Source organism: Helianthus annuus, chromosome 12, assembly GCF_002127325.2.
Source record: "Helianthus annuus cultivar XRQ/B chromosome 12, HanXRQr2.0-SUNRISE, whole genome shotgun sequence".
Classification (NCBI taxonomy): Eukaryota; Viridiplantae; Streptophyta; class Magnoliopsida; order Asterales; family Asteraceae; genus Helianthus; species Helianthus annuus.
Window position 1 is genome coordinate 132353412 of NC_035444.2, and position 10810 is coordinate 132364221.

The window sequence follows — 10810 nt, forward strand, 5'->3', positions numbered from 1 at the left end:
CACTATGTTTGACATTCCATGGTAATGTCGCCTAACAACCAAATATCACACGAAATTCCAGGTAAAGTCCTTAAATTTCTTTTGTTGAAATTATGACTTTTGCATATAGTGAGTAGATTTTTGTATTTCTACTCCCCCCCCCCAACGGTCATTGCACCATGAGGATTTTATTTCATGACAGCAAACACGCAATTGTTTCATTTCTTGACAAATTCCTCCGATACGCATGCATTTTTGTTGCGCATGTGGTTTCACTCCAAATTGTTGTTTTATCAAAGCTCAAATATTGTTTCGCTATAGTTGACCTTTGCATTGTGATCTAGATGACCCGTTTTATTGCAAAGTGTTGACTCTTTGATATCGAGTCAACGAACTCGTTGAAACTCATTTCTTTCGAGTTACATTACATGATTCGTTCATTGTAATCATGTTGAAATTATCTTGTCAACACATGCATTCATTATTGGAGTGTGACTAAACCAAGTTCAATTGTTTGAACTTGCTCGTAATATATATTCAATTCAAGCTTCCATATGATGGGTTGAGGCCGTCATATTCAACTAAATCCCAACAAGCACTCTATTTGTTTTGAACTATAACAGGCTTGTTTGGTCTTTGACTGCATTGAATTGTTTCTTTGATCACGATCACCTTGTGGTGACGTTTTTTTTCACAAGTTTGAAGCTTGCCCTAATCTCGTTGCTCACCTCATGTACGGATTTAATTATTTATTTATTTGTTTATTGATGTTAAATCCGCTTTGTTGATTTATCATGTTAAAGCAATCTTAACACAATCGTGTGTTAAGATAATGGTACACAAATTTATGTCATATTTCGGTGTACCTCTTAACGATTCTTTTAACATCGATTGAACATTTTGTGATATTCATTACTTTTCATCTTCGATCGGAGGACATTAACTATTTGTTTCATTTTCAGTTGGAAATCTTACAAGATTTGTTGGAACAAACATTCACATTTACTTCGTTGAGCCTTCATTTGATTTCAAACACGGTGATACTTGTTTGATCACTGCTACTATTGTATTATTTCGATCACTACGACACCTTGTGGTGTCGGTATAAACTTGTAGCCTGGGCTATTGTAATCGAGCGTTTCATGCAAAACACAGGTGATACTTGTCCGATCACCACTATTATTGAAACATTTCATTTGCTACGACACCTTGTGGTGTTGGTATTAACTTGTAGCTTGTGCTAATCGCGATCAGCCGTCTCATGCGAAGCTGTATATGCTTTTCGTTTGACACATCATTTAAGTAGTCTTAATGCAACTATGTATTAAGACGATGATACACCAGGTTCGGTTGTATTTCATTTAGGTGTATCCTTGCAACTCAACAATGTCAACACGTTGATTTTATCTTATTCAATTATTGGTTCAATAGTTGACAAATCATTTCATGATTCTATCCATTTGAGCTTATTGATTCTGAGTTTCAACTATATAACAACCAACGCAAGATTCTGTTGGTAGTAAAATTTGTTGTTTCAAAAATTGATTGCAGTTTGTGAACGTTCATTTGAAATTCCATTGGTTGAATTTCCTCTTTTTTTGAACCCAGTAAACCTAGTCACATTGGTGATAGTATCACACCATCTCGTTCACTTGACATTGATTTCTAGAACAAACTCAGTTAAACCATTGGGTTCCTATTGATGCAAAATATCCTTACGTCCACGTAATCTGAACAAGTTTTGATTCGACTACACGGTCATTCACATTGGTATTATTCGGACTTACCTAGGAACGTCAAAACTCTAAGGAGATATCATAGTCTAAATTTCGAGGACGAAATTTCTGTAACGGTGGGAGAATGTGACAACCAGTAATTAACGGCCTCTAATTACGTGATTAACAAACATTTAAGCCGATAATAAGTAGTGTTTAAGGCACAAATTAACTTAATTAGGCTCTTGGTATGTAACAACCCGCACTTTTGTGCGTTGTTACTACTCGTTATACTCGTTACGCCAAGCACCGGAGATTCAGATCATAATGTATCAATATCTATTATAATGCTATATCTCAGTATTTTCAATATCAAATCACATCAAACATACCAACGCTCGTGATGACATCAAGAGAGGACCGATACTACCCTCCTTGATGGTCGTGATGCGTCGCAATATTCGAAAGCGCACTCGAGGTCACGCGCAACCCGATTATCTCAAGGTGAATCGAAATATGGATAATTACGTATGGACCTATATATATATATATCTATAATAATAATAAATAATGATAATAGCTGTGGTGTTGGTGAAGTTAATCAAATCGAATCATATCAATTCAAATCGAAATCGAAAAGTGTTAACGTGTACTGATGTATAATAATAATGATGATAATAAATAAATACAAGTTTATGTACGGACAAAACTATCGCAACGCCGAAACGAAACGACGAAGGACCAGTCGATAGGCTGGGCCGGCCGAACGGCCAGGCCAGCCGATCGGTTGGGCCAGGCGAACGGCCAGGCCAGCCGATCGGACAGGCCAGCCGAACGGCTGGGCCAGCTGATCGAACGGCCTTCCTTTCCCTCCCTTTCTTCCTCCTTGCCTATAAATAGCCATTCACTTCACCTGAACAGTGAAGTGACAGCTCTCGACCGGCCAGGACGTCTTTGCCTCTTTTTCTCTCGATTCCTCGCGATTCTTGTAAGTTTTCAACCCAAATCTTGTACTTTCTTGATCAAAACGCAATCCTACATCTTTCTATCTTTCAAATTCTAATTTTTAACCGTGAAATCAGCGGATTTGAGGTGTTCTAAGATGATGTCATCATGGTGTTCTTATGAACTTCTTGTTTTGGCCTCATTTCACCAAGAACAACTCAGATCTGGAGGGTTTCCACAAGATTTAACAATGTTTTTTGTACAAATCTGCATTCAATCATGTGTGAAAGGACTGAAAGATGGATTTCCAACCTTCCTTCAACTCTTTTACACTCAATACACTTAAAAACCGAAGGAATCAGAGTTGTACCGACTTTTCTACTCATTCTTAGTGTTGAGTTGGTTCAAGATCTGATTTCTAATCAAGAACGGGTGATTTTCGGGATTTACAAGGGAAAACCGTCAAAAAAACGGCCAAACCTGATGGAACGGGGTGATTCCCGGCTATCAGAACAAGTCGGAAATGTTGGAATTTCAGTTGTTTAGCACGAAAGCATACTGTCTCAGTCAAAACCACCGAAAAACCTTCGAAACTTAGTCAAAAACCTGCTGAACGAACAGGCTAACTGGTCAAACAGGCTAGCCGATCGAACAGGCTAGTCGATCGGTCGTGCAAGCCGATCGGACAGCCCATTCGATCGGACAGGCTAGCCGATCGAACATGCTAACCGATCGGACATGCTAGTCGATCGGACAGCCCATCCGATCGAACAGCAGCCTTTCCTACCCGATTACTGCCCAACTTCTTAACACGCTATCCAACGCTTACGCTATTGAACTGTAATCAGGGTAATTTCGGACGTGCACCCCTCAATCCAACCAAGTTGTGTTTACTAGTTAAACACCGACTGTGAGTATACTCGAATCCCTTTTTAATCATATTTTGGGTGTAACATACATTTACAATAAATCAAGCAAATCGAATGTGTTTAATCAATCAAGCAAATCGAATGTGTTCAATCAATCAATCAATCCATCACTTGCGAATGACTTATGCATAGTTACACGTGATGCTAGTATGTATGCGCTAGGACTTTTACTCGCGGAGTCCCGCCTTAACTAGTATGGATCTGTAGCACCCGACGGGGTCTAGTTTAGGTGTTCGAGCAATCGAGAATCTAAGCCGTAGAGACAAAGCTGGAGCATTAGTCTTGTAGTGCGTATGTTGTGTTTCTCGTTATGTATATAGGAATTCGCAGCACTTATTTTTATCTATTATGCTACTATCAAAACCTGTATACTCGCCAGTACCCTTCGTACTGACGTTATTTTCAACGTATGTTGCAGGTATATAAGTCGAAGTCTACATCAAATCAAGCTAGGAAGTCTAGAAACCCACATAAAATCTAGGTTGTCGGATTTGTATTGTTCGAGAGGACAAGAAATTTGAGATAACTTATGTGATTGTAATGTTGTTAGTATGGATAACAAATGTAATAATTATTATCGCAATATAGTTGTTATGGATTCTCTTGAGCAATCTGATTCGCCTAGTGCCGCGCCCCGATAATTCCGCCATCGTTTGGGGTGTGACAGGTATGCCTAGGAACGCTGATCGGATGTTACAGTGCGCGTATGAGGATTTTTGTGAAATCTACTGAATATTAAGCGATAACGAACTGACACCGTACAAACTACTAACAACGCCGACAAATACGAAGTTTATACGTATAAATTATATATATGAATGTGGTTTTGCAAAATATTATCCTTTCGAACGACACAAAGCGCAAACGTGAACGGATAACGTGAAAACAGTAACGCACCGACAATCAACGACGAAATGAAGCACCTGACTCGAATTCCGTTTCGATATTAATATATTATGATATATTTAGCTTCGTTTTTAAATTTTATTACCCGTCTTTGAAAACGGATCGAAAAACGAGTTAGAAATGACAGACTGAACATTTTACGCGTTTTAACGCGGTTGACGATCATACGCGTCTAAATACGGTATACTACACAATTTTTTTAGCGCTTCGGTCCCAGAAACTTTATTTTACGACGTTTTACAATGTTCGGGTTACAAAACGGGTCTCGTGGAAATTACGGGCCACTTAAACTCGGGGACTGGGCTTGTGGGCCTTGGGCCCAAGCCCAAAGATCACTAATCTAACCTAAGTATAAAAGTGCGGGAAAACCCTACATCCTCATTCATAGTATAAAAGTGCGGGAAAACCCTACATCCTCATTCATGTTCAGCCGACACCCATCACTTGTTATGTTTTCCCTCACAATCTTTTCATTATCTACACCTTATCTACAAGAAAACATCCACAGAGAACTTCATCTTCTCCATAACCCACCTACTGATTCTCCATATCCACTATCCCTCTCTCTCGATTACTTACAAACAAACACACACACACACACTTCAACTTCCTGCTCCCTCACTCATCTCCGACAACTACCCACTGCTCTCGATTAACCGACCAACCACCACCCTCGGGTGGTGGCTCACAATGGTGAGCAGCGGCGGCAAGAAGCAGAGACAGAGAGAGAGAGAGAGAGAGAGAGACTGGAGAGAGAGAGAGAGACTGGAGAGAGAAAGAGGGGCAGCTGCTCAGCGACGCCACCGCTACGGCGGCGGTGACGGCGGTGGTGGTGGTGCTTTTTTTTGGTCCGTCGAGTTCACAGTAAGACACCCCATGTCCTTATTCATTTTATTTCATTTGTTTTTTACTGTTGTTGTTGACGATGAAGATCTTGACGGCAGAGACGAGCTCCGACAGTTGGAGCTCGACGAACACAACAGCGGTGGTTATTTCTTTTAGTTTTGGTTCTGATCCAAGTAAAAATGTTACAGACTCATGTTTTCAGGTTTTGTTTCAGACTCGGGTCTCGGTTAAAGGATAGTCAACGGTCAACGGCTCGGGTCAAATCGGGGTCAACACCGGGTCAAACTAGTCAAACGACCTTCTCGGGTCAGATTTCATGTCCAGTTCGGGTCACGACAGTCGGCGCAAGTTGCGGGATTCGGACTGTGTAGTGTTTCCGAGCACATCGGTGGATTCCGGGTCAAATTTGAGGTTCATGTTTCGGTTTCCAGGTCAACGGTTAGTCAACAACAGGTTCTCGGGTCAACATCAGGTCAACGTGAGGTTAAAAGCAGTCAACACGCGACCCGGTAAAGTTAACAACGCAAATATTAGTTTAGATTGATATAGTTTTTAGATATTTTTTTACTACGCGAATCGAGCTCTCGACCGATTAAAACGCCTATACATTAGTGACTCGCCTTTATTTTGACATATTGGACTGACATTTCATACATATATATTGTTGGTATTGTTGAAAACTGTTGCGTTTTGATCAAAATAGCGACAACTTGTGTTGTCGGGGTTAATCCAAAAACAGAGGAAACTCTGTCGGTTTTTCCTAAAAATCCGAAATGCGACACGTGATTTTATTCCAAAAACGATGTTTATCGAGGTTTAGTTAATTTTTATAAAATCTATATATATTCTAAAGTTTAGTTATATGTTCTATTTTAAAACCAAAATTTATGGTTGTTTTAAATGCATCATCCTATAAAAATCCTATTAATTGCATTTAATTTATATTAAATAAATAAGAAATAAGATAAAAAATAAAATAAAATAATTATATATCAATAATCATTAAAATTAATATCATCAATAACACATTATACTAAATAATATATTATAGATAAAGGTAGATTAGTTTAAAGTTAACTTTGATCTTAATTTGTTTTAATAATTGGTTTAAAGATAATTATTCCAAACTTATGATTATTCTATAAAATGATCTTTGACAAGGTAACCATAAATTTAAATTTCCAAGTAACTAATATATTAAAAATAGCTCAAATATAATTCGTAATAAAAACACAACAATATATTTTCAAAGAAAACATATAATAAAAAAAAATAGGTAAAGGGATCCAAATGATATCAAATATTAAGAACTTATCCATGATATTAGTATCAGAATTTAACAAATTAAGATAAAATTTAAACCGAAAGATCATAAGTATCATAAAAATATCATTAAATTAAAGTTAAAAAGTAAAGAAAAGAATTATTATTATAATATTAAAATAATAAAAATATATAAAAAACTATATATATTATTAAAATATTAAAATTACTATTTGTACCGATACCAAACAAGACCGTACCGGTATTTTCGATACCAGTACCGGTTGACACCAAGCTTATCCCACCCCGTGATACTAAAAAATCATTAAATTAAAGTTAAACAGTAAAAAAAAGGAATTATTATTATAATATTAAAATAATAAAAGTATTAAAATAACTATATATATATATATATATATTCTAATATATTATTAACAAGATTTTGGCTAAATTAATTAGATTATTATAAATAATAATAATAATTTACAAATAAAACAACACAATTTGCAACAAAGCAATGCACGAAACACCATATTAACATATAGTACAGTACATTAATGCTAGAACCTAATCTATACTATATTATAAAGCATTTCATAAGGATACCAACCAAATTTAAGTAATTACAATCTTTTATACTTATGGTACAACAACTTAATGATGTTAGTAAGGGGTGAAATGGTCTTTCTACATTAATATTAAAAAATAAAAAAATAATTATCTATATCTATATCTATCTATCTATACTATATTATAAAGCATTTCATAAGGATACCAACCAAATTTAAGTAATTACAATCTTTTATACTTATGGTACAACAACTTAATGATGTTAGTAAGGGGTGAAATGGTCTTTCTACATTAATATTAAAAAATAAAAAAATAATTAAATGAGAATATAATCACAATTAATTATAATAATACAATAATAAGTTCGGTTCTTAAATGCAATTAATAAACGAAACCTATTGGGATAAACCGCAAAAGCACTCCAAAGGTCCAATTTCAATCAATATGTAATAAATTTGACCGATTAAGGAATCTCTTATCATTGCTATAAATTCACCATTTCACTCAACATCAACTCCTTTGTCTACTATTGTGCGAGTTAGAGTCGAAAAGAAAGAGATAAGAAAGAGATAAGTTGATATGAAATTTATTTATCTTGGTGGAAAGGTGTGTTCTTTTATACCCATTTCAACATTTATTCGAAAAAACTTTGGTTTGTTTCTTAAAATATTCAAATGGGATAACAGTTTTCTTTTACATAATCTATGAGTTTATATTGATGTTTTATTATGTTTTTGGTGATTTAGTGGTTTTTTTTTTTCAAATTATGATTTTATATTACATATAAAGTATACACATAGGTTATTGGATACAAAAAGACATACACTTCATACTTCATCAAGGTACCCTTGCATGACTATAGTATCTGGAACCATTTACCAATGTATTGTTTAATTGTTCATAAATTTATAGTCTTTTTCCTTTTTGCAGCTTCATGTATATGGAGGTGTAAAAGGGTGGGTACGAGAAAAGTTATTCATTTGGAGATAGACATTTATTTGGCCTATTGGTATTTCCTTTTTTAATTTCTACTTTACTATTTTTTTTAAACATATGATGCTTTTTTGTGATTTAATTGATACTATATATAGGCAATATAGATGCAGAGGAAATATTTGAGGAGGTATTGTTTGACAGGATTGGGCAGCAAACTTTAAGGGCTCGGATGTTTTCAACCCGCGCAAAAGATTTAAATTGATTGCGTTTATCTATACTATCGTATAAAGCATTTCACAAGGGTTCCAACCAAATTTAAATAATTGCAACATATTATGCTTATAGTACAACAACTCAATGAAGTTAGTAAAGGGAATTAGTCTTTCTACATGAGTATAAATTGATAAATACAATTAAATTGATAACTTTATAAATTAAGTATTGTTAAATACTTGATAAAGAATTAAATCATTTGACTTAGTTGAACATCATCACCTTCCTCATATTTACATTGCTTTTCCATTTCAAGTTCTCCGTAACCGATTACTTGATTGAATTTTATAATTAAGTCATTATTATTTGGTTTAGTAATTGCTAAACATCATACAAATAAGGTTACAACCTTTTTGCAATTTTATCAGATAGTTGATGAACATCATATGAAATAAAAATAATAATAATAATAATAATAATTAAATACAAAAAAACTTAATCAACGTTATTCTGAATTTAATTATAACTATAAATGGTTTTAAAACTTAAAAGATGCTAACCAATTAGAAACGAAAATTACTAAAAGGTAATTTCATGGGGTATTATTATCTATAATACCTAATAATTGCAACAATAATGATTAAATAATGAACTTAATTACAGATGGTTTAAAACTCAAAAGAATGCTCTTTGCATCTTACCTCAAGTCTCATGGAATAAGGTTCAAATGATAACCATTGCATAATTAGGAACCACTTTTTAGCCCTTGGATTGTATTTTGATGGTTGAGACCTTTAAGTGCAATATCTATATCTCTAAGATGAAGATAATGTATGGTAATGAAGATCTGGAGCAGCAAGAGGTAAAAACAGCCCGAATTTTTCCTTTTATAAATTCGATTTGATTCGTGAGTGTTAGTGTGTGTGTTTATATTGATTAGGGTTTCATCAAATGCAATGTGAGGGTTTCCAATCGGTGTTTATACAAATAATATAGAACCCAATTTTAATGTATGTGTATGTAGTGTGTAGTATGGGGTCTTGCTTACCTCATTCAAGGAATAACAATGAAAGACAGGGGTCATTGATTTCGAAAAACTCCGCCCCTTTGTTCGCCTTCTTCCTGATTTTAAGTTACGGTGAGTCAATTTCCTTTTTTCTGATTCTAATCGATTAAGAACTATACGTGATTAACCAACGAATTGTGGTAGATTTTATGTTTCTATTGCAGTATTTGGATTGAATTGACTGTTGCAATTTAATAATCGTCAGTTATAGTTCGTTTTTTGAATATAGAGAAACACTGACTTATTTAAGGTGCTTGATTTGGGTGAATAGTAGCAATATAAACTGCTATTGTAATTTGGTGTGATATTCAATTCAATATCAGCAACCTAATCAAATTGTTCCCTAAACATAGAGTAAATGTGTTCACCAGCAAGGTAATAATATGTACTAATTTTCAATTATATGAGACTTCTAATAAGGAAATATAGCTATTAGGTTATGTCAAGGTAAGCATAGTTTATAAAGAATATGTTGCAGAATAAAGTTAATACAACATTTTAGTAATAAATAATAAACTGCTTTCTTATCTATAAAAAGGAACAAAACCTGCAATTTGACTTTTAGATGTCAAAACTGAATTTATATGTATATGTGTATGTAGTATAATATATATATATATATATATATATATATATATATATATATATTTAACATCTATTTTACACCATCTAAAACAATGAAAAAGAAAAAATAAAAATAAAAAAATTTCAAAACTGTGACGTCTTTTGAAGAGGGTTGAGAAACCACACGTCCATAGAATTGAAGTTTTGTGAGACCACATGTGGTGGGGCGCAAACCTCTCTCAAAGCGTCTTAAAAACACGGGGGAACACTGTACCCTCGGGCTAACTTTAAAAAAAACCGGTTTTTCTTTTAAAAATCTATACTATATTCTCACTTTCGTATCGTGTCACGCACTATCTGTATCAGTCGTCGTTCCAGGAAAAAACAATAACTATTATGCATGTCGTGCATCGCACGGGTGTTCCCCCTAGTAAGTATAAAAGTAAACTTATTTTGGCAATGCTTTACAACGCGAGTTACTAGTTAACAAAAAGCAATAATTTGTGTAAAAATAAATATGATTATCTATATTTATTTCAAAACACATTGAAAACTCGAACACTTTTATAAAATAGCTATAATTAGTTATATTTATTTCAAACGTCGACACTAAACTCTCTTACGAACTAAATATAATTTTTATATTTATTTCAAACGTTTAATATTCGGGAGTCGTATACTGTAGATATAATTACTTATATTTCTTTAAAACATTTAGAATCCGAATTCTTGTAAAGTGTAGAAAGCGTTTTAGACCATTAGATGAGTGGTTTTAATGGTTGACATTAGATGAGTGACATTTTTGTAATATATGCATTTTATTTAATGATTGATTTAATTGATTAAGGGCATTTTGGTAATTGAGCATGTTTTAAAAA

The 10810-nt window shown here is 34.0% G+C and overlaps 1 long non-coding RNA gene across 1 annotated transcript; it reads left to right on the top strand.

The window, feature by feature from the left end:
• Positions 1-8099: 8099 nt before the first annotated feature.
• Positions 8100-8479, top strand: LOC110897026. Its single transcript, XR_002568376.2, has 2 exons — positions 8100-8162; positions 8245-8479. It is a non-coding gene; the product is annotated as an uncharacterized LOC110897026 (long non-coding RNA).
• Positions 8480-10810: the final 2331 nt, after the last annotated feature.